The sequence below is a fragment of the Gadus morhua genome, chromosome 17 (genome assembly GCF_902167405.1).
Source record: "Gadus morhua chromosome 17, gadMor3.0, whole genome shotgun sequence".
In the NCBI taxonomy this organism is placed as follows: domain Eukaryota; kingdom Metazoa; phylum Chordata; class Actinopteri; order Gadiformes; family Gadidae; genus Gadus; species Gadus morhua.
The window spans coordinates 4,237,185-4,260,973 of NC_044064.1; the positions used below are offsets into that span (position 1 = coordinate 4,237,185).

The 23,789-nt window shown below is 52.5% G+C and overlaps 1 pseudogene; it reads right to left on the bottom strand.

The window, feature by feature from the left end:
• LOC115529462 (zeta-sarcoglycan-like) overlaps window positions 1-23,789 on the bottom strand; it is a 32,236-nt pseudogene continuing 8,447 nt past the window's right edge.

Below are 23,789 nucleotides of genomic sequence, written 5' to 3' on the forward strand. Positions count from 1 at the left end.
TTATGCCAGAGTCTCTTTATCAACCATTTCCAATCGATACATCAAACATCGCATACAAAAACAGAAGTGTCTCAATTGACATAGCTTATTATAGAGTGCCAAGGACTGTCACGGTTTGTAAATGCATCCCCTAAATCCTATCCTAAATTGTTTTGATTTCCCTGATTAAACGGAGTCAGGTTCAACGTGAGTCTCAAACGTTCCATTCCACGTCTGAAGGCACGAGTGTTTGTTAGTCCCTTTGACGTCACCTACGGCCGAGGAGAGCTTCTCCAGATATTCCATACTATTCCAACTCCTCCCTCCTTCATCGGTCGAAACATCTTGCGTCGGGAACCGGTACAATTCACTGTGAAGTCATAAGGCTCAGTTATGTTTCAATGTCGACGCAACGCAATGACCACGCAGACGCTTCGACGCAGTCGTGAACTTGTTTTGGTTCCGTATCAGGTTTTAGTGAGCGGACCAATCGCAGCCCTTGCCTCTGCGCCGCCTCCACTTCACCTTGACTTTTTGTTGGAGGCGAGCGTCTGGCCCTTGAGGCGGACGCAAGGAGGGTCCGCAAGGATGTAATGCGTCCATCAACCCCATTTGCATTGCGCCGACTTGGAACAATAACTAAGCCTTCAAGCCGCCATTTCAGCAGGCAGTCCATTCTGCATCCCCCACCTGCACCACCACCACCACCACACCCGACAGGGGTGGCCACAGACAGCACCCCATCAGGAACCTCCATCTCCCCCCCCCCCCCCCTTGCCAGGTCAGCTCCAGAGGCAGATGTTGCTGACGGCCTGGCAGGTGGAGCTGCTGGCGGCGGGGGAGAGGTACAGCTTGCCGCTGGGGCAGACGCACACCTCGTACGTGGCCTGTCCCGCCGGCGGCGGCGGCGGCGACGCCCGTCCCGGAGGCTCTGGCGCGAACACACCGAGCGGCAGGCTGGCGAGGCGAACCGTGGCGGCGTCTAAGATGATCTGACAGGAGAGAGAGAGGAGGAAGAGGAAGAGAACACACTGAAGGTCACCGGGATTGATGTTTGGAGCCGTTTTCCCCTAAGCTGGCGTGATGGTGGGGGGGACGCTACACCCTTCACAGGTGGGGTAGACACTTCGGAGGAACCAGTAAGGTGGAATATAAAAATGTCTTCAACATTTGAATGAATCCCAACCGCTCCCTTTAGTCCTCCCGCCAAAGCCACTCCAAAAAAGAAATGATGAAGATGAATTCTTCGGAGTCACCAATGTTGTTTTTTAATCTTTGTTTATGCATGCATTTTATTTCTGCAATTTTTAAGTTTGCCCGTTTGAATATCTGGCAGGGGACAACAGATGTAACCTAGCCCCTTAGGCTTACTCCGGCTCACTTGCAGTTTGAGTGTTGATTAGTGAGCAATGTCCCTGAAAAATAAAAAGCAACAGGGCTGCCTAGTCTGGTGGAAGACTCCGGAGGAAAGACGGGGAAGAATCCAGATTGCCTGCCCTGGCTTTAAGTGGGGCATCATAGTTTCCCGCGGGGGGTGGGGTAAATCAATAACTCCATGGGTCCTGTCTCCGATCCGATCCGCTCAAAATGAACCCTGTTGATACTTGTAGTTTTTGTTTTAACCCTTTAGCACACAATATGTTGTTGAGCATGATTCTTAAAGGTGACATATTACACCACCAGGTGTGCGTGAGTGTGATTAGCCATTACAAGCCTTCTTTGAACATCTGCCTCTTCTAACGTCACAAGTTGGTGTGCCCACCCAGATATACGGACGGATAGATCAGTCCCGCAGTGGACTAGCAAACGTTGCTCATCTATCGGTCCTACATCTAGGTGGACACGCCCACTTGTGATGTCAGAAGAGGCAAGATATTCAAAATGGCGTTTCCCAGACGGGGGGAGAGGAAGTGAGTGGGGTGGCGGGGGGGGGGGGGGGCTCCTCACCTCTCCCTCGGTGGACTGCAGCTGCAGGTCCTTGCGTCCGCCGACGGTCAGGGCCCCGTGGGCCGAGGTGACCTCCACCCCCCGGGGGGCACCCATGGTCAGCGTCCGTGTGGGGGACTCCAGCCTGCAGCGACCACATCCACACCCAGGGTTCAGACCTCCGGTTCAAACAGGTTTATTATGAAGCGTCCTTTCAATATGTCAAGTCACAACATAGTCGTTATTACAGTGCTTCTTTTTTATGGAAACAAAAAGACATGGGCAGGGCAAGGCAACTTTATTTATAGAGCACTTTTCATACACAAGGCCCATAAAAGTGTCTCGTGTAGTACCTCGTGTAGAGCCTCATAAAATTAAATAAAAGCCTTTATCCCCCTACCCACAACAAACCCCACCCAGACTGCATTCGCGACTTTTGCCAAAGTCTCTTGGATTGCCAACGTCCTTAATGAGGTATGGGGTCCTCTCAAAGTGGAGTGTGTCCATTAGCCCAGTTTGCCATAACTTCAGTGTTGGGGCTTCCTTCTTTTCTGGTTCAGAGCCAATGCCCTCCCCCCCCCCCCCCCCCTCCTGCTGGTCTACCGTCATGGATCGGGGACAATTAGTATTTTTTAACTTCTCCGCGCGGGACTTAATAATGCATGCGCGCCAACAACACACATTAATCTCCGTTGTACTCCTGACTTTGCACAACCAATAACTTTACCACCTGTGGAGGAACTGGCTGGCGCACCATTTCCAAATTGACCAGGAAGCCATTTGTCATTTAATCAGCATCCACTGACCTTCAGCGAGAAGAGACTAACACAATTATACATTCCCGCCGTCCGCCACTCGCATATTTGTTTACAAGCACAGGATCTGAGTGGGAGCCATTCAATGCACAGTTTGTCTTAATATTTCATAACCGTTTCAAATTGATTCCCCGCCCCCCCCCTCCCCCTCCCCCCCCCAACTGCCCCCCCCCCCCCCCCCCCCGCCACCATCTTGCCCAAATCTGTTTTCAATGCATTTTTAAACAGAATCCTTTAGGGAGCCGTGTTGAAATCTGTTAAATTGCCATTCTCCCGGAAACTGACACACATTTCAGATCATAAGCAGCCGGGGGGGGGGGGCTGATGAATTTCATCTGCATTCGTTAAGCCGCTGACGTGCCACCAGCCTTCTCGGCGTACGCACCGCGCAGACGACATGTACTGATGCGCGTGTGTGCGTGCGTGTACGCACAACTTTGTCTGTGTGTGTGTGTGTGTCTGAATGCATGTGTGCACGCGCGCGACGAAGGTATGCAATCAGGTACAACGTGCCAATCAGCTCGTCTACCACGTCACTCCTCCCGCAGAGAGAGAGAGAGAAAAATGAAAAAGCAACCGAGGAAAGTGTACTTAAAACACATCCGTTCATCAAGCCTCAGAAAACGCCAACGCAACCGATTCCTCCATCGCAGTGGAACGCTTTCAACGTGGAGGCGAAGCCCGTCCTGCATCGCGTGCAGCCCATGCGTTTAAAGCCCGGAGGCGATCCGCAGTGTGAGTCGGAGTGCGGTAGATGTCCCTATTAGTGCGGCGGTTAACGAGGCACTGCCTGCACTACGAGCCAGCATCGCCGTGGCGATCGCAGGGTTGCCTCAGCATGTCATAGACACTCTTGATCACTTCAGAAACTAAGTGGTTTTTCTGACGCTCAGCAAATTGCAAAAAAAAACCCAGAGACCCAGATGGGGGTTTCGCAACAAACCGCTTCAAACTTTGGGGTTGTTATTATCATACCGAGTTCTCCCCGGCAGATTGGATGGTCAACACAGAGGGAAAACAAAAACTTCAGGAGTCCGGTAAATAGATGTTTGTTTACCTCGGGACCCCGGCAGACTTTCCAAGTACCTCTGAATGTTTGCGTGGACCGACTGCAGTTCAACCCGGCGATAACACGAGCCTTCGGTAATTAACCTGTGTCCAACACCGCTACAGTGTTCAGTGTACCGTCTGTGATCCGAAACACCAGGCCAGCGGCCGCGTTTCCGCCCCTAGCCCTGTTCTGCGGACGCCTCCGCCATGTTTGAGCCAATATAGATTAAGATAAGACGCTCCCTTCCGGGAAATCACACCCTGTAATTAATCTGGGGACATTTCGAGGCCAAACGAAAATAAACGATGCATGCAGAAGCATTATATCCGGTCCGAGAAAGTAAACTCTCTTAATCACCGCACTGTGACGTCGAAAGTACATTTAAAAGCTATGAAGCAAAGAGTCTTGGCTTCAGATGTCACTTGTTGTGTGTCTTCTAGCGGGGTGTTGTACAGCGTCCGATTGCTCCAGGGCGCAGGTTGTGTGAGTGCCTTGAGTTCTGCACGGCTGTGTTACAAATTCTCGGGGCCCCGGATCACTTCTCAGGGCCTCCAAGCAGCGATTTTAATAGTCTGTCTGTCCGTCAATGTCCACGCCGGATGAAAAGGGGGTTCTCGCAGTGCCATATTACATGGAGTTAAGTGCCACTTAGTTTTGACGGCACAAGAAAGTGAGAAAATAGAGCCTGCAATGATGACTTATTTGATTCCATGGCAACCACAAAATTGTATTCTCCATGCAAACTATTTTCAGGCTTGGGTATCTCTTTTCCCAAGCCAGGAGGAGAAATTGGCACTGGTTAAAAACCGTATTAACTGGTGATATGGGTATGCATCGATCCCACTGGGAAGAGCTTCTCCTATAAAACGTGATCTCAAAGGACGGAGCATCCGCTAGGCAAGGTGACGTCGCACCTGCGCGCTCTCCCGCCGCCATATGTTGATCTGGCCGCGTGCCAAATCAAACTAAACATCCTCGCACTTCCGCGTCCTGCGTGGCAGGATCACCGCCAAATGTTCTTCAAAGCGCCTCTTCCCCCTGTCCTTCAGGGGCGACCCCGCCCTGAGCGAGGTCTTTGAAGCGCGCGGGGGCGTCGCTCGGCTCACGACGCTAAACTCCTCGTGGACGCGGCGTGGCGGCGGTCCAACGCGGCGAGGGCCATCTGTGCTGTACGCCGGTAACAATCACAAAGACACCGGGTAAACATTGAACACTGACATTGCCTCCCAACCCCCCCCCCCCCCCCGTCTCCCACCCATCACCACATCACCACCGCTGACGAAACACCCCCTTCACAGCGCACGGCACAAATAACCATCTGAAGAAGTGCAATTATTATCCGAGTGTTTCCAGAAGCCGTGGCCGTGTAACGCCCTCCGTTCTCCTCCATCAAGCGCCGACTGCGGTGTCACCGGTTGTCATGGCAGTGCACGGTGTTCAATTATCCAAAAACCCTTTATTGGCCTTTGGAAGGGAAGAAAAGGTTGAGACGGGGGAGACATGAAGCGAAATTGGCTAGAGGAGGACCCTCTAAGATCACTGACCGGGGGGCTTTTGAAGTGAGCGCTTGTACCGTCGCGAAGCCGGAATGCATTAGTGCGATGAGAGATGAGAGACGATGCTCACATATTGAAGACGGACGTCGCAGATGTTGTCTTCCAGCGGGCTAGCACTTTATCCCCGGTGCTCCGTCTGGTGCTTTACACGTTGTACTTCATTAAGGATGGAGAGCAGGGAGTGGATAAGGACATGGTCGACGCCGCCGCCACTGCTATCCCCGAAAAAGGCTAAGACTAGCAGGGGGAAGGCGGGTCAGGAAGGGGGACAGTGGGCAATGGGCCTTCATGGCTGTCGGCGGTGGGTCAAACTCGGGACAGCTCCTTCCCTGACCCGACAGCGGTTAAAAGAGGGTCTATTTGAAAAGAAGCAGACATTGTTTGTTGTGTGATGTTGTGTTGTTCACACCGACGCTGAGACGTCCGTTCCACGGGTCAGAGTGGACCGAGAGGAGGCTTAGCTGGGGGAAACGGGGAACGTCATAGTGAGGTTTCTAAAGGACAGGGACCCCTCGGCTAGTACCCATTAACACTTAAAAGCCTTGGTTCAAGGCCCTCGGGGGCCAAACAGCTTTTAAGAATGCAATTGACCGTGTGCAGCGCCTTGCTGATGGCAGCAAGGCGCTGCGATACTCCTGATGGGAGAGTGGGAGAGGGGTCACAACCACCACCCCCACCGCCCTGCCGTCTGCCCTACAGCACACACACACACACACACTTATACACACACACACACACACACACTGGGTCAGCTGTCTCTGGGCCGAGGGAATTGCCGCCGCTTAGACCGTCTAGCGCGCGGAAAGTGGGGCGCACTTAAACTCACTCACAGCCAGGCGTTATTTAAAACAAGAAACGCGAGAGAGGAGACTGAAGGAAGTGATGTGCAGAGCGTAGGAGCGGGAGATGAGAGAGAGAGAGAGAGAGAGAGAGAGAGAGAGAGAGAGAGAGAGAGAGAGAGAGAGAGAGAGAGAGAGAGAGAGAGGGAGAGAGGGAGAGAGAATATCTCTGGTGCATTTCTTTTGATTGCGAGATCTGCTCTGTTCCTCTCCCAGATTACTGCTGGCTCACACCATCAAATCTAAAACACACACCACAAAGAGAACTATCGCCTTAAATATCGTCACAGCGGGAGAGGACATCTGTGCGGAGGGTGTGTTTGTGTGTAGGGGGGTGTGTGTGGATCCGATCGCTCTCATCCTCAGTGATTTACCGATGGTTAATGTGTGTGGTTTAGGGTCAAGGTTGGATTTGTTCTCGCGCGGTTCTCCAGTCACGTACAGACTGAGTGAGCTGTGAGACGTGGTGGATTTGCCGGCGGATTTTCATTTTATTTCAAGCCGTGGATTAAAAGTCGTGGAGACTCCAGAAAACCCAGAGCCCCGCTGTCATTCCCAACAGCCTGACATCAAAATGTCTCTCTGCGGGACTGGGCCCGGGTCTGTTGTGTGGATCAGGGGAACAGGCTTCTGATCCTAGCGTGTCTGTGTGTGTGTGTGTGTGTGTCTGTATGTGTGTGTGTGTGTGTGTCTGTGTGTGTCTCTGTGTGTGTCTTGGCACCCTTAACCCCCGCCCCGGCGGTCCAGACCACATCCACTCTCCGTGCTCTCCATCTGGATCCAAACCCAGCCCACGAGCCGAGGTGTTTGGCCCGGTCCCCGTTCAGCCACCCCCCCCTCCCTATCCCCCCCAACACCTCCCCCCAAGCTCCAGGGGGCGAACTCTACATCTCCGACAAAGAAACGCTAAGAATCTCAATTCGTCGTCCGGTTTTGTCGATGCGGTAAACACACCGAAACAGATTTGGTCTAAGGACTTGATCGAAAGTGTGGAAGCCTAAAAAAACGATTCTTACCGCCTGTGCGCTCGATATCTTATTGAAGGAGACACTCCATGATGAGGGGGCTCTCTGGTCCCCGGCACTGGGGGAAAGTACCGATATTAGGTTTGGGCTTAACCCGACCGAAAACACTTCAGCGACAGCCGCCGCGCACCCGCCACGTCTCTGCGGTTTGTACACATATCATTGGGATATTGACCCAATTGCAGATGGCCGTCCCCCCCTGAGCGGGAGAACGAGGGAGAGAGAGAGAGAGAGAGGGGGAGATTGGGGGAGGGAGAGAGAGAGAGAAAGATTCGGAGAGAGAGAGGGAGAGATTAGGAAAGGGGGAGAATGACGACCAGCGAGATAGATTTGGGGAGAGAGAAGGAGAGAAAGAGAGATAGTGGGAGTATGGTAAGTGGAAGAAAGAGAGAGAGAAAGATGAGGAGAGGGAGATTGAGAGTAAGTGGGAGAGAGAGAGAGAGAGAGATGAGAGAGAGAGAGAGATAGAGAGAGAGAGACAGAGAGAGAGATGAGAAAGAGGGGGAGAGAGAGAGAGAGAGAGAGAGAGAGAGAGAGAGAGAGAGAGAGAGAGAGAGAGAGAGAGAGAGAGAGAGCCCTGTGTGCCGGCGCCTGTGCGTCTCATCACCATTCAAGTCACTCGGGGAGGAAGGGGGAGGAATCCACCGCCGCCAGAACTCGCGCTCCTCTGCCAACTTTGATCCCAGGCCTCCCTTTAGAAAGCAGCAAGGTGGACTCCAAACCCTGCTCATTATGGGCTGTGTAATGGGCCGGCGCGCCCCCCCCCCCCCCCCCCCGCACCGCCCCAGGCCCAGCGCTCTGGGGTGCGGGCGCGGGGGGGGAGTCCGTTCCGGCTGTAATGCGTCTCAAACTCGCTCGTTTTCCCCCCCTGGCGGAGCCTCATTACGGCCGGGGGTGGGGGTAGGGGGGGTGGGGGTGAGGGTGGGGGTAGGGGGGGGAGGGTAGGGGGGGTGGGGGGGGAGGGTGGGGGGGAGGGTGGGGGGGTGGCGAGGGCCGTAGCGGCGCCCAGAGAAGGGCCACTGTGTTAATCCCCGCGCCCCGAGATGGAAAGAAACTAATACGGTGCGCTGTAGGTGCGCGGCGGGTGCTAACGAGGAGCTAGGTGCCGCGGGTTACGCACGGCGATCCGGGAAGCGTCCGGGCGCTCATTTCTTTTTCCACTTCGTGGCGGTGCTAATAGGCGTTTGGTTTCACCCCCGCAGGGATAATCCCCGTCGTGTCCAACAGGTTTGATCTGGTTAGAGCAGGTACGGTACATGGGGGCGCGGGGGGGGGGGGGGGGGGGGGGGAGCGGGGGCGGGCTCTAATGAACCCGAGCGAGACTCACTTGAGCTCCTCGGAGGCGCTGGACTGGATGAGCGGCGTCTCCACCGAGTGCCGGAACACGGCGCCCTCCGACCCTGGCGGCGGAGCCAAGGAGATGAACCAATTAGAAACCGTTATTAAAATAAAAGTCAAAAAAAAAAAATGGCATGCGCTTCAACCTATTCCTAAACTGCTAAAGCAGAAGAAAGAAATCCAATAACTACAAAAAAACGAAAGCCTCTTTTTTTTTTATAATAATAATTACGATATTCAATAAACTATAATCTCTTCTCTATTGTACTGAAGTTAACGTTCGCCTCGACTGTTTGGAAGGGCCATGGGGGCGTGGTCTAGGGGGTGGGGTCATGTGGGCGTGGTCTAGGGGGTGTGTCCGTGGTGGAGGCTTTGGTCGAGGGGGCGTGGTCTAGGGGGGCGTGGCCCTTACCCGTGACGGTGAAGGTCCTTGTCCCGATGCGGATCTCGTCGGCGTCGGCGCTGAACAGCGGCTGGCCGTCGGCACGGCTACGGACCTCCAGCCTCCGGCACTGGGCCTTCCACAGAGTCCGACCCTGGGGGGGGGGGGGGGGGGGGGGGACATCACCATGACTACCTGGCAGTGAAATTAACCAAATTTGATCATGATTTCAATTTCTGGGTCTAACGATTTCCAAGCTAATATGATTGACTTGAAGTCTTTATTTTTAATTTCTTAGTAAGTATACTTATTTTATTCATTAAATGTCTCATACAAGTGCAGAACAGCTGGATACATTATTTTCTATTTGACCATTTTCTATTTAAACTTTTTTTTAAGGGGAAATGTCAAAGTTCTCTGTTAAAGTATTTTTTCGAGAAATGCTGAATAAAGGCATCATGTTTTCAAACTCGTTCAATAATTGTTTTTTGACCAAAATAATCGTGAATCTTTTTCCATAATCGAGAAGTCCTATGACCACCCCTCCCGGGCCGGGGGCCTCTATAGCTGTGAAGAGGGCCCGCTTTGAACCCCGCTCGGCCCCGTTCCCTGAATCGTGGGGGCCCCGGGCGCACGACCCCCACTGAACTCCGGGGGCCGAGATCATGTCGGGGGGGGGGGGGGGGGTTGGAAGGCGGTGAGTGGGTGGGTAGAGGGAGGGGGGGGGGGTTGACCTTGATTCGGCTGTTAAGGATTCAGCGTGGGAGCCCTCCAGGTGTATGTCCTCGGGCAAGATGCCCTGATTTCTTCCCTCGGCGCCCCGTTTGGTTACATAACCGCTGAGTTCTGCAGTCTGCCTCGGCAATCGAGGGGGCGGGGGGGGGGGATGAAGAACAAATGGGGGAACGCATTCGAAGTCTGTTCTTCAAGCGTTGTCTGTGTGTGCGTGCGTGCGTGCGTGCGTGTGTGTATGCGCACCCCATGCAGGGTATTGTTTTGGAGGATATCAGGAGAAAGGAGGACAGGAGAATACACGGGTTTGTTTACTTTGTTAGCCGTGTGGTCATTTGGCAGACACACTCGCGCCGGGGCTAATTGGATTTGTAGGAGCGTGTCATTAAGCAGATGGTAGGGGGTGAGGGCGTCTTGCCCAGGGTTGCCTACAGGTGGGCGCTGTGGCGAGCTCCTACCGCAGGCTCTAATGTTCAAACGCAGCCTTGGTTAATTAACTTCCTCCGTCCATTAAACCGGTAATTGGTCATGTGCCGGCAGACTCAACGGCCGAGTGACGAGCGGAACAATGGGTCGACCGCGCTCTCGTCCAATGAGAGCAGACCTCCTGCGAGCTCCAATATCAATTACTGCTGACCGCGGTTTCGAGAACACAATCCACAATTTCTCCCCACAGGGCACCAAATGACCCTCGTCTCGGAATCACTTGGAGGCTTCTCACAGAGAATTTTATTCTTATGATGTTGTGATTGGCATTTGCAATTTGCAATTCGCAAAGGCTGCGATTAAAAAAAAAGTTTTTTGTGTGATTTGTGACTAATACTGACTGGAGATCAGTCAGATTCGTATTTATTATTCTTTTACAATTCAATAGATAAATAAAGATGTTATAATATCAATTCATGCATCATTCATCTCAATACATCGGCCTGGCCTAAAGGAAAGAGCAGTTATATGTTGACTGCTTCCAATCTTGTGTCGGTCATACTATAGAAGGATCTATTGCTTGTTATTGGAATAATACAGAACATAAGGCACGTTAAAAAGAGAATTCTCTAAATCGCAATGACAATATTGGAAATAATCTCAATTTGATTGTTTCCCCAAATCGTTCAGTCCTAGTTGGTACGCACACAAAGAAGCAACTTGACGATGTCGCTTTGCGAAGACTCACCCACGGTCAGTTGGCCCGTGAGATGGCCCTGGCTGTTTCGGACATTCAGTGTCACGTTCCTCTCCGACCGCAACACCAAGGCACTGTCCTGTTGGGGGAGGGGGGGAGGAGGGAGGGGGGAGAGGGGGGAGGGAGGAAGGGAGAGGGGGGAGAAGGGGGAGAGGGGGAGGGAGGGAGGAGGGAGGGAGAGGGGGAGGGGGGGGGGGAGAAGGGAGAGAGGGAGGGAGGGAGGAGGAGGGAGGGGGGAGAGGGATGGAGGGAGAGGAGAAGGGAGGGAGGAGGGAGGGAGGAGGGAGAGGGGGAAAAGGGAGGGAGGGAGGGAGGGAGGGAGGGAGGGAGGGAGGGAGGGAGGGAGGGAGGGAGAGAGAGAGAACGAGATGATTCCACTTCCACTTTATTGCTCAGAACCGATATATTGTTGTTTTTTTCACTCTGCCTGATTGTGCGACACGCCGTGAATTTGGATCAAAGTGTCGCTTTAAAGAAGCGGGCTCAGCCGATTGGGTAAACAAAAACAGACTGTTTGGCACACAAAAAAGACTTTGTGTGTGTGTGTGTGTGTCTAATCAAAAGCAGAAAATGGATTTCTGTGAGCTCCCATTAAACGTCCAATCCAAGGCCAACCAATGACTGGCAAACATAACTTAGTGGAAGCAACGGTTTGAAACAAGAAACTACTTTCATGCACCTACCTGCACCCAGTTACCCACAAACTTTAACTTAATGAACCGTCGTGGTTGGGAGGGTCCCTAGGTGTGCGACCGTCGCAGGCTCCTATGGCTGGGCCCCCTGTGTGTGTGTGTGTGTGTGTGTGTGTGTGTGTGTGTGTGTGTGTGTGTGTGTGTGTGTGTGTGTGTGTGTGTGTGTGTGTGTGTGTGTGTGTGTGTGTGTGTTCGGTGTGTGTGTGTGTGTGTGTGTGCACCAACCCCGCGTATCAACATCAGAAACGTTGAGTGCTGAGTGTGTGTGTACGTGTGTGTGTGTGTGTTTTTGTTCTCTCCTTCCAAAGGCACTGTAGTAGTGTGAAGTTTCAGCTGCCTTGATTTGAAAGCAAACCGCTTTGAAGAGTTTTCCCGGTGTCTTAGCGCGTATCCTGTGGGGGCTGAGGCAGAGACACATCCCCCCCACCCCCCCCCACCCCGCCTCAGCCCCCCTCAACCCCACCACCCCCCTCCCTCCAGACACGTCATCTCTGTTTCATGTTGCCTTGTCGACCTGTGCAAGGTCAAGTGCTGATCAGAGCGTCGGTGAGGAGCAGGAGTGTGTTGTTTGTAGCGAGGTGGGGGGGGGGGGGGGGTGCGGGTGGGTGCGGGGGTGGATGCCCCCCAACGCCGACGGACTGAGAAACGAGCGCCTGGATGGGGGGGGGGGGGTGGGGGGGTTGAGGAAGCGGTTTTCGTTTGCAGACGATAAAACAAACCCGGGAAGGCACGGAGAAAGATACACAGACAAGGGCGACCGGGCCGAGGGTGCCTCCTCCTCCGCCAGCTGGCTCAGACCGGTCGCGGGGATTCGCCTGCTCGTCTATTAGGAAATGCTAGAATTCGGGTTGGATGTGGTACGAGACGGCGTAGTCACCGTTGGTTAAAAGAGGCATTAAAAAAAATGGGTGGGTCTCATTTAAGAGCGTACGTTCTCGGTAATGATTCAGGTTCATTGATCAAGAAACCTTGACAGAAAAAAACAAACGGTTCATGTAAATAATATATTGGTGTTGAATTCTTTCTTGCGTTCTTCATATATTTCTACGCAGTGCTAGTTCTGGTTGGATCCAGACACAGTTCTAGTCCGTGGGTACAATTACTGTGTTTTTCTTTCGCTCTCTTTAGCTGTCTATTGTTACAGAGACACGATCGCGTTTCCTCGGGGATCGGGTTACTGTAATATCATGAGATGACACGGAGAGCCATCTTGTCTTTGGCTGATATCAAACGCTTTAATTACAAGACAATTCATGATTTCATTGGACTGTTCTAGCAGAGCAAAACAAATAACGTATCTTCCCTGTAGACATGTCATCAGTGCTACCGATAGCGTCTCCGATTTCTCTCTTTGTGCGTTGCTTCATTAGCGTTAACTCAAACAATGTCACGTAATTGACAATAGCACAAAGAAAAGTTACTGCATCGAAATACATAACTTGGTCTTTGTTATATTCATCAAAACAAAGAGCAGCCCTAATTTCCCTTTTGTCTTTTTCATCAGCGTCTCAAGTGACACGTAACTGTTTGCATATCAACACTGAAATTAAATGAAATAAACCCCACATAGTAATAGTGGGATCGTAATAAAAGTTCATTAGCAGAGCCTTCATTACCACTCCAAACTAAGCATATTAATTTTGAACCCAAATTTCTTACAGCCTACATTCAGATACAAACCGTTAAATGTGTGAAGTTTCAACATGAACTAACTTCACTACTCCCAGGCTCCTCCCACTTCTTCCACTGTTAATAAATGGTTACCAGTCCCCTTGTTAATAAGACTGTAGCGTGCTATCTGTGAGCTGCCCTTTACAAACACCAGGAGAGCATCCGGCACCAACGCAGACCACAGTCATCTGAACCTTGTTGCCATCATCGTCGTTATAAGCATCCCTGGGCCTCTGTTGTCATTAACGTTCAGCTCTCTGTGTGCCACAGACACGACCCCACCTGGAGTTGGGTGGAATCAGATGCAGCCAGCAGTGTGCGATATATATAATGATTCATGCGAAGCAATCGCAGAGCAGTTGAACTCTTAAAAGAAAAACTATTTTTTTATCCAGTCGTGTTGCTACCACACCAATCCAAACGATATCCAAAAGATCAAAAGCTATAATGAAAGAAGTGTTTAACGTCTGGTAATTGAGGGATTCGTATATGTGTGCATGTGACTCACATATAGACTAAAAAAAACAAGATGGGGGTCGGTTTTCCCTTTCCGACGTGTCACCCACTGGATGAGGAAAACAGATGCAATCAGAAGTCGCAGGACCGTACACTAAGTCTGAGTGCTGTTAGCTAGGTGCTTCCGGGTGATCAGGTGTACGGAATGTGTAGGATATAAACCACTCGGTGCTGCTTGGAGCCTCGACCCCTAGGACGGACATCGTCAGAGGGGTGCCGGAGACCTCACATTCCTACAACGTCACCTTTAGACCCCCAAAGCTATCATTTGTTGGGCAGCGCGCCAGCGACGGTTTATCGCAGTGCGGTCGTCTGATGATTAGGACAAACAAAAGACGAAGAGAAAGAGGAAGAATCAATCCTTGGCAGCAGAGTGCGTGGAGCACCGCACAGTGTTTCTATAAATTATGCAACCCGGTAGTGATTGAAGCAGGGATGAAGTAAGATCAGAGTGTAGTCAGGGCCATGGGGGAGGCTAGGGAGTCTCATTAAGTCCGTTTAAATGTGCCCCGGGCCCAGGTCGGGGGTCCATCGCGGTCTGGGCGGTGGTGGTCCGCCTTTATTCTTACTTTTGGTAAACATGGACATGAAGGCCGGAGGGCAGAGTGTAAGATTTCTTTAGAAGCGGCTGCGATAAAACTGAGTAAACCAAAAAACACATAAAATAAAAGAGAACAATGGCAAAGCTATCACACCGATTCAGTTTTTTGTGTGTGTGTTTTGTGTATTTTTGTGTGTGTGTGTGTGTGTGTTTGTGTGCGTGCGTGCGTGTTTATTTTGTTAAACACATTAACGTGACATAGCTCTTATTTTTAGAACAGCAATAGCAGCTATTTGGGTCGAACACAGGACACGCGGCACGGCGGAAGTCTCCGACTGTTTTCCCGCCGTGGCTATCCTCCATCATCAACAAAAAGACTAAATTCATAAAATTCATGAAATTAACAGCGGAATATTGCATCCTCCCCAGGCCCTTCCCCGAACCAACAAGGTCACCATCTGTAAAAACCCGTCTGAAACGGGGAGGATTTGCATGAATAAACGGAAGCGCACTCTGACACCTCCGTTAGCACAACAACAAGAGACAGACGGGGTTTGTCGGTGCATTCCCCGAACCGCCTGATCACATTATTATTCGCCAGGCGCGGGCCAAAGCGCCTACGGTAAACAGCGGCGGACGACTTGTGAACAACGTATGTCAGGAGGGATGATGAAACACTGTGGACAATGCGCGCAATCTCCCACCAGAAACATCTTGCGTGTCAAATATGCAAAAAACCTGAGCAGATTTAATTTAATACTTGGCATCTTTGATACTGCTCCATGTTGACATCCAATATTGGCCCTGGGGATTTTATGATAGCATATTTTAAACGCCGATCTGAGCCGAGGAACCCGTACTGGTTGGCGGTTGACGACTCCGACGGCTACTTTCTCCCTCCTAAAAAAAGTAGGGAGAAGGAAGAAGAGTTGACGCACAACATTTTCCGGGCTGAGCACTGATGTCCCCGCTAGACCTCGCTTATGGACGGTCGTGCGTATCCGCAGCCGTCACGGAGAGCGGCTTATTGATTGGCAGAGGATATCCGAGCTCTCGTTAGGCGGAGGCCCTTCCGCTTGTCATACACGCCGTAATACACAACCCCCCCCCCCCCCCACCCACCCACTCAGCTCGCCGTGCGCCCGACAGGGCGCCTCAGGTGGAGGGGTATCGAGCCAGCGTGTCACATCACGCGCTAGTGCCGTGTGCGTCCCTCTCTGTTCCTCTCTCTGTGTGTGTCTCGCTGTGCGTGTCTCTGTGTGTCTCTGTGTCTCTCTCTCTCTCTCTCTCTCTCTCTCTCTCTCTCTCTGTGTCTCTGTGAGTCTCTCTCTCTCTCTGTGTGTGTCTCTGTGTGTCTCTTTCTCTCTGTGTGTGTCTCTGTGTGTCTCTGTGTGTCTCTCTGTGTGTGTCTCTGTGTGTGTCTGTGTGTCTCTCTCTCTCTCTCTGTGTGTGTCTCTGTGTGTCTTTTGTGTGTCTCTTTCTCTCTCTGTGTGTGTCTCTGTGTGTGTCTCTGTGTGTCACTCTGTGTGTGTCTCTTTGTGTGTCTGTGTGTCTCTCTCTGTGTGTGGCTCTCTCTGTGTCTCTCTGTGTGTCTGTGTCTCTCTCTCCCTCTCCCTCTCTCTCTCTTTCAATCTCTCTCGCTCTCTCTCTCTCTCGCTCTCTGCTGTTCGCCGATAAGGGTGCCCTTGTGCGATGTGTGCGTGTGTTTGCGCGCGTGTGTGTGTGTGCACGCAGCTTCGTTCTCAGGAAGAACGTGAGGTAATGCGTTTGGTTTTGACTAAACGTTATTAGAACAAATGCCTTTCCTTCTTTTAATCGCGCGCCTACGAGAAGGTCGCACCCGATGAACGACTGGCGTCGTTAATTTAAATAAATGTCCCGTTTTCAATCAAAGCCCAAAGTACCCCGAATAGTCGTCATCGGAATGAAAAAACGTTCAATCTGGTGCGGCAAATTGCGCACACTTTTCCAACCCGCAACTGGCTGACCGCATTTGTAACCCAAACTATCGAATAAAAAACGGAATAAATCTCGTCTTGAATCTCGTCTCCGGTCTCCGGAATTGCTCTCCTGGTGGCAGGCGGCTATTCACAAAAAAAAGTCGGAAACGATTTCCGACAACTGCTGCCGGTACGTTTTATTGGGCTATAAGTAGGTATCGGAAAGAGAAGGAACCAGGAACAACAGCGCAGCGCGTAGACGCAGCGGTGGAGCTGCGCTGGTTAATCTCCGGCACATCAGAGGAGGGGGGAGGAGGAGGAGGGAGCAGAGCATGTCTGTGAGGAGGAGGAGGAGGAGGAGGAGGAGGAGGAGGAGGAGGAGGAGGAGGAAGAGAGGGGTGAGGTGGGGGAGGAGAGAGGTGAGGAGAGAGGTGAGGAGAGGGAGGAGGAGAAGAGGAGAGGGGTGAGGTGGGGGAGGAGGAGAGGGGTGAGGTGGGGGAGGAGGAGGAGAGGGGTGAGGTGGGGGAGGAGGAGAGGGGTGAGGTGGGGGAGGAGGAGGAGAGGGAGGTGGAGGAGGAGGAGGAGGAGGAGAGGGGTGAGGTGGGGGAGGAGGAGAAGAGGGAGGTGGCGGAGGAGGAGGAGGAGGAGAGGGGTGAGGTTGGGGAGGAGGAGGAGAGGGAGGTGGAGGAGGAGGAGGAGGAGGAGGAGGAGGAGGAGGAGGAGGAGGAGGAGGAGGAACCGGGGGAGGAGGAGAGGGGTGAGGAGAGGGAGGAGGTGGAGGAGGGAGCGGAGCATGTCTGTGAGGAGGTGGAGGAGGAGGAGGAGGAGGAGGAGGGGGGGGGGGGTTTACGGCGTGGGCGTTGATTGGAAACACAGCGCACCGGAGCCCTGGTCTCTCTGTGATGGTGTGTAATCTCCAGCAGGGTTGCGTGTGCTCTGCGCTCGGCAGCCGGGCTGAGGAAGCCCATTACCGTCCCCCCGCTGATGGGGGGGCCCAGATAGCGCGCCACGGGGAGGAACAACAGGAAATGAGGAAGAGCACGCCGGGCGGAACGAACACACCGTCGGAGGACGGGGCGTGTGTGTTAGTGTGTGTGTGTGTGTGTGTGTGTGTGTGTGTGTGTGTGTGTGTGTGTGTGTGTGTGTGTGTGTGTGTGTGTGTGTGTGTGTGTGTGTGTGTGTGTGTGTGTGTGTGTGTGTGTGTGTGTGCGTGGACAAGCCTGTGTGCCGTGTGGGAGACAGTGAGTTGGAGGAAGAGAGCGAGAGAGGGGCGAGAGAGTACGAGAGAGAGAGAGAGCGAGAGAGGGGCGAGAGAGAATGAGAGAGAGCGAGAGCGAGAGCGAGAGCGAGAGGGAGAGAGAGAGAGAGAGAGGAGAGAGAGAGAGAGAGAGCGCGAGAGCGAGAGGCGGAGAAGTGCAGAGATCGAACATTGAAGTTCCTTCCGAAAGCCCCCCGCGGTGAATCACGGCTGAGATCCCATCAGCTCATCTCTGCTTAGACTATCTCTTGGGGAGGATCATTGACCCGTCCATTCATCCACCCGACGCAAGGCGGTCGGTGAGGGGTGGCTGGCAACCCTGGCTGCAGAGTACTGCAGCCAGGGTTGCCAGATTAGGAGGGGAAATCGGGCCCAATCTGGTAACACTGGGGGTGGGTTTGTTTTTGATGTACTCTCCGGGACTGGGTTGCCAGAGTTGCCAGACCGGGCGGGAAATCTGGCCCAATCTGGCAACACAGGGTTGCCAGATTGGCTTTGTTTTTGACGTACCCTCCGGGACCGGATCTCCTTCACGTAGAGCGGCAGCAGGAACTCGGAGAAGCCCTCCAGGCGGATCCCGTCCTGGCTCAGCTGGAGGTTCCCCATCCCGCCCTGCGACATAAAACCACAGCGAGTCCATTAACAGCGGTATTAACCAGACTGTGGCCCAGCAGGTAGAGCGGGTTGGGTGCTAACCGGCAGGATGCTGTTTCCATCCCTGGCTCTTACTAGCCGAGGGTCGAGGTGTCTCTGATCAAAGCTGCTCCCGACGAGCTGGCTGTGGCCTTGCGTGGTTGACACCCCCGTTGTTGTGTGACTGGGCATTTGCATGAATGGGTGAATGTATGGCAACATTGTAAAAGCGCTTTGAGTGGCCACTGGTTAGAAAAGCGCTGTATAAATGCAGTCCGTTTACCGTTCCACTTTTCTAACGCCTTCGTTTCATTTCTCCATCTATTCATCCTCACTCTGTCCTATCACCGCTACACCCAGAGTACATCAAACCCTAACTGCGTTTTTTTCACCGGGGCGGAGAATTTACCTAATGGCGCTACACGCGGCGCCTCTACCCAACCGCCACATCGGCGATTGTTACCGGTGACTCACAACAAAGACAACACGCACACATGCGCCGCACGCACACACACAAACTCAAACGGAGATTCTGACGGGAATCATTGTGACATTTAATCACAGGAGATTCCCGTCTCGTGCTTCTGGGAGGAAATGTCACGCAGAGGCAGTGGACCACGAGAGGGGCGGGGGGACGGGATGGGACGGGACAGGGGGGGGGGGGGGGTGGTACCAGACGCCAGGCACGGCGGACGCACTCGCTCGCGGAGTGATGGGTAGGTGAGCGAAGTGACAGCGGCGCCCGTGGACGGCGGGAGCGGCGGAGGAGGGAAACCGAAATCACATATTAGCGCCGATCGCTGCGTGGGCGGCCGGGGGGGGGGGAGGGGGGGGGGGTTGGATGATGTCGTGCGGCGTCCGATTCGTCGATGGGTCCCCTTCGCAGAGCCCGATGAGATTGGCCTGGAGCAAGGACTCAGCGGCCGCCCGGGGTAATGGTCGAGCGATACCCATTAGTGGGATCGCCAGAAATGAAATCAAAGAACAAACAAAAACACCCGCGCCTCTGTTATCACCCGCCCGGTGGGAGGGGGGCGACAGAGCTGTTATTAGACCGCCGGGGTCCCCCAGAGACGGGGAGGCGGGCTCCACGGGGGCCCCCACCACACTGTCTGGTGACGCGCATCACACACCGACGAGGAGGGAGGGAGGGAGGGAAGAAGGGAGGGAGGGAAGAAGGGAGATAGGGAGGGAGGGAGGGAGGGAGGGAAGAAGGGAGGGAGGGAGGGAAGAAGGGAGATAGGGAGGGAGGGATGGATGAAGGGAGGGAAGAAGGGAGGAAGGGAGGGAGGGAGGGATGGCTGGAGGGAGGGAGGAAGGGAGGAAGGGAGGGAGGGAGGGAGGGAGGGAGGGAGGGAAGAAGGGAGGGAGGGAGGGAATAAAGTAGGGAGGGAGGGAGGGAGGGAGGGAGGGAGGGAAGAAAGGAGGGAGGGAGGGAGGGAGGAGGGAGGGAGGGATAGAGGGATGGAGGGAGGGAGGGAGGGAGGGAGGGAGGGAGGGAGGGAGGGAGGGAGGGATGGAGGGATAGAGGGAGGGAGGGAGGGAGGGAGGGAGGGAGGGAGGGAGGGATGGAGGGATAGAGGGAGGAAGGGAGGGAGGGAGGGCGAGGAGGGAGGTGTTAGTGGTGGGTGACCACTAGAGATGGTCAGGAAATGCATCTGTCCCACTCGAGTGGTTTAGAGAGGGGGGGGGGGGGGGGGGTGTTGGTTTGAGCTGTCATCGAGAGTTTGTTGACAAAGCGGTAGCCTGCGGCTAAGGCGCTGCATAGGTCACAGGGCTGCGGGGTCTTGGCTCGTGAGATCCCCCCCCCAGCGGAGTCAGCTGGGGGGGGATCTAATCCCGCACCGCATCCAAACAGAGAGAACTAGATCTCCTTATTGAAAAGAAAAACGGGTGGACCGTAAAATACAATTTATTCCTCTGCGTATTAAGGCCACGTTCGGGATTCCATTTCATTACATTTACGTAAATCTATATTTGACCTATATAAACGGCGCCCGAAATTAACCTTTTGATGAGGCGCCCTTTTTAAACCTTAGCGATTCAATTTGAGGCATTTTTCCATTTTACAAACATTCAGCTGCAGGAGCCAAGCCCTGTAGCAGTTTATCTGTAAAGCAGCTTTCCCATGGGTCAATAACTCCCGACGTTAGATAAGAAAAATACCAAAGCCTAACTGTCATCGTTTTTGGTGTGAAAACCCAGCGTGCTGAAAACAGAAAGCATGTTTCAGCTTGTTGGTCTGAGTGCATTGTGATCCACAACTATATATGTGGTTTGTGTGTATGTGAGTGGATGACGGCTGGTCTGATTGGACTATGGGGCTGAGTGAGTCTGCACACCTGTTGCACATTGATGGCTCACCGTGCCATCATCGACGCACAGCCAATCATCCACACACACAACATTAGGCGAGTTTTAGATTGTCTGCATTTGTGTGAATGCATGCACGTCAGAAACTCGTCAAGCTCCCACAACGTTAAGTCGGACGCAGGTGCACTTCTCGTTGTTTGAACAAGCAGTGGCTGTGTCTCAATTCAGGGGGCGCATCCTTCGAAGGACGCCGTCTATAAAGGTTTGGCCTTCGTAGGCCGTGAAGGCCCGACAAACGTTTTTAAATGAGACGGTCTGGCCTACGGAGCATTTCAAGTTTGCGTAACGAGCCGTTAACACCCTTTACCTTGCGGGATGACACGCCGCTCCTGTCACCTAGCAACCCTGACAGATGCGGTTCAAACCGGACGGCGGAGGAGAAATATGAAGCCGTTTTATATAACCCACTAAGAGATGTCCACTTTCACTTAGATGTCCACTTCTTACTTTATTCTTACTTTTATTTAATTGTATTTTATTCATAATTTTCTATTTATATTCTTATCTTCTATGCTTTCTATTTGTACGAAACAATTTCCCCCCGGTGATCAATAAAGTTTTCTGATTCTGATACTGATTTGGTTATATAATAATTATATAAAACATAACGTTTATTAGTTTAACGTTATATGGCTCGTGTTAATGAAATTGAACTTTAACAATAAAGTTACAAATTTAAAATAGTCCCAACTTTATTTTAATATAAAAAAATGTTTTTACATAGTTTTGCCATTGAATATGTAATTTGCAGCCTTGACGCGTCGCAGTGACTTTCGAATGCACCCTTCGAAGGATGCGTCCCCTGAATTGAGACACAGCCGTTTGATTCGGCAAGATTTTCCTGCCCAATCCGGCAACCCTGGCTGCAGTGCGCTGCAGCCAGGGTTGCCGGATTGGGCAGGGAAATCTTGCCCAACCAACGAAACAAACCCGCCCTCAGTGCAGCCAGGGTTACCAGATTGCGCAGGGAAATCTGGCCCAACCAACAAAACAAACCCAAACCCAGTGCAGCCAGGGTTGCCATATTGGCAGGGAAATCTGGCCCAACCAGCAAATCAAACCCACCCCAAGTGGAGCCAAGGTTGCCAGATTGGCAGGGAAATCTGGCAACCCTGGCTACACTACCCACCCCTTTTAAACCCCAACATTGTTCTCCACATCGTCCACACTGAAGACCTCCCAGTAGCCACGGGCAAGTGTTCCCAGTAGACCCAGTACCCCGGTGCACGTACCGTGGACAGGTTCATGACCTTGATGATCCAAACGGTCAGGGCCAGGTTCACGATCATGGTGACGAGGAAGAGCAGCAGCAGGAAATAGAGGCAGCGCTTCCTCCAGCCGTACAGGCCCACCGTGTAGATGACGTCATTGGGGACAGGGGCTCTCTGGAGGTGCAGGCTCTGGGGCCCGGGGATGTACTGCTCCTGAGGGCAGGGGGGGGGAGAACGATGGTAGATGTTAAATGGACTGCATTCTCTAACCAGTGGTAAGGCTGGGCGAATAATCGAGCTTCGATCTAGATATCGATTTTAGCGTCAAACGATCACAAAACGAAAATAATCGTCTTTTTTTTTTTTTATGTTTTATAGAAAGTGCAGCTGGATACATTTCTCTACATAATTTTAGATTTGAACATTTTCTTTTGGACCATTTTGTGTGTTTTTTTAAGGCGAGATTTCAAAGGGTTTTTGGTAGAGACATGCTCAATAAGTACATCATGTTTTCAAACTAATTGTTTGAATAATCGTGATTGCGATATTGACCAAAATAATTGTGATTATGATTTATTTCAATAACGAAGCAGGCCTAACCAGTGGCCACTCAAAGCGCTTTACAACATCACATTCACCCAGACATTCACCACCGACGGAGGTGTCAGACATGCGAGGCGACAGGCAGCTTGTCAGGGGCAAAACATGAGGCGTAGTCGTGGTGGGGAGGGGTTGCAGTTCGGTGGTCTGAGGATCTCATCACTGCTTTTTGCAGATGATGTGGTCCTCATTGGATCATCGGCCTGTGACCTTCAGCACTCACTGGATCGGCTGGCGGCCGAGTGTGAAGCGGCTGGGATGAGGATCAGCACCGCTAAATCTGAGGCCATGACTCTTAGCAGGAAACCGGTGGATTGCTTACTCCGGGTAGGAAATGAGTCCTTAGCCCAAGTGAAGGAGTTCAAGTACCTCGGGGTCTTGTTCGCGAGTGAGGGTACTATGGAGCGTGAGATTGGCCGGAGAATCGGAGCAGCGGGGGCGGTATTGCGTTCGCTTTACCGCACCGTTGTAACGAAAAGAGAGCTGAGCCGCAAGGCAAAGCTCTCGATCTACCGGTCGATCTTCGTTCCTATCCTCACCTATGGTCATGAGGGCTGGGTGATGACCGAAAGGACGAGATCGCGGGTACAAGCGGCCGAGATGAGTTTTCTCAGAAGGGTGGCTGGCGTCTCCCTTAGGGATAGGGTGAGAAGCTCAGCCATCCGTGAGGAACTCGGATTAGAGCCGCTGCTCCTTTACTTAGAAAGGAGTCAGTTGAGGTGGTTCGGGCATCTGGTAAGGATGCCCACTGGGCGCCTTCCTTGGGAGGTGTTTCAGGCACGTCCAGTGGGGAGGAGACCTCGGGGAAGACCCAGGACTAGGTGGAGAGATTATATCTCAACAATGGCCTGGGAACGCCTCGGGATCCCCCCGTCAGAGCTGGTCAATGTGGCCCGGGAAAGGGAAGTCTGGGGCCCCCTGCTTGAGCTGCTCCCCCCGCGACCCGACCCCGGATAAGCGGATGACGATGAGGATGATGAGGATGAGGAGAGCAAGATTGTTGCTGAATTAGCCACAATTTTGTGTTTCTTTTGAATGTGAGAAATGTAGTGATACGTTTCAAGTGGTCTGGCAGTGAGTTTCATAACTTTTTCCCTTTTATTGAGAAAGCAGTCCGAGCAAAAGATGTTCTGCGGAAGGGGATACTGCAATCGCCTTTTGACGTTGCTCGGCTGGTTGATCTTGAACCACTTTGTAGTGTTGATATGAGTCGGCGAGATATGAGCTACCTAACATTGAAAGGGTTGTTGGTTTTATATCGACTTATCAGCTCACATTTTTAGCCTCACATCATTGGGTCTCAGACCTCCCAGAACACAGAACGTTATCAGGGACGCACACACTCACTCACCGATGATTGATACATGGAGTGGTAGGATAAAATGTACATCGATATAAAGTCACAGTCCGATAAAGTTAAGCTATTTTGCAGATGGAGCAGACAGTCTGCAGTGTGATGCTCTGAGATTTAAACAAGGACTCCTCACTGCAAAGTAAAGACATCTATTACAGTAACTGGCAGTAACCA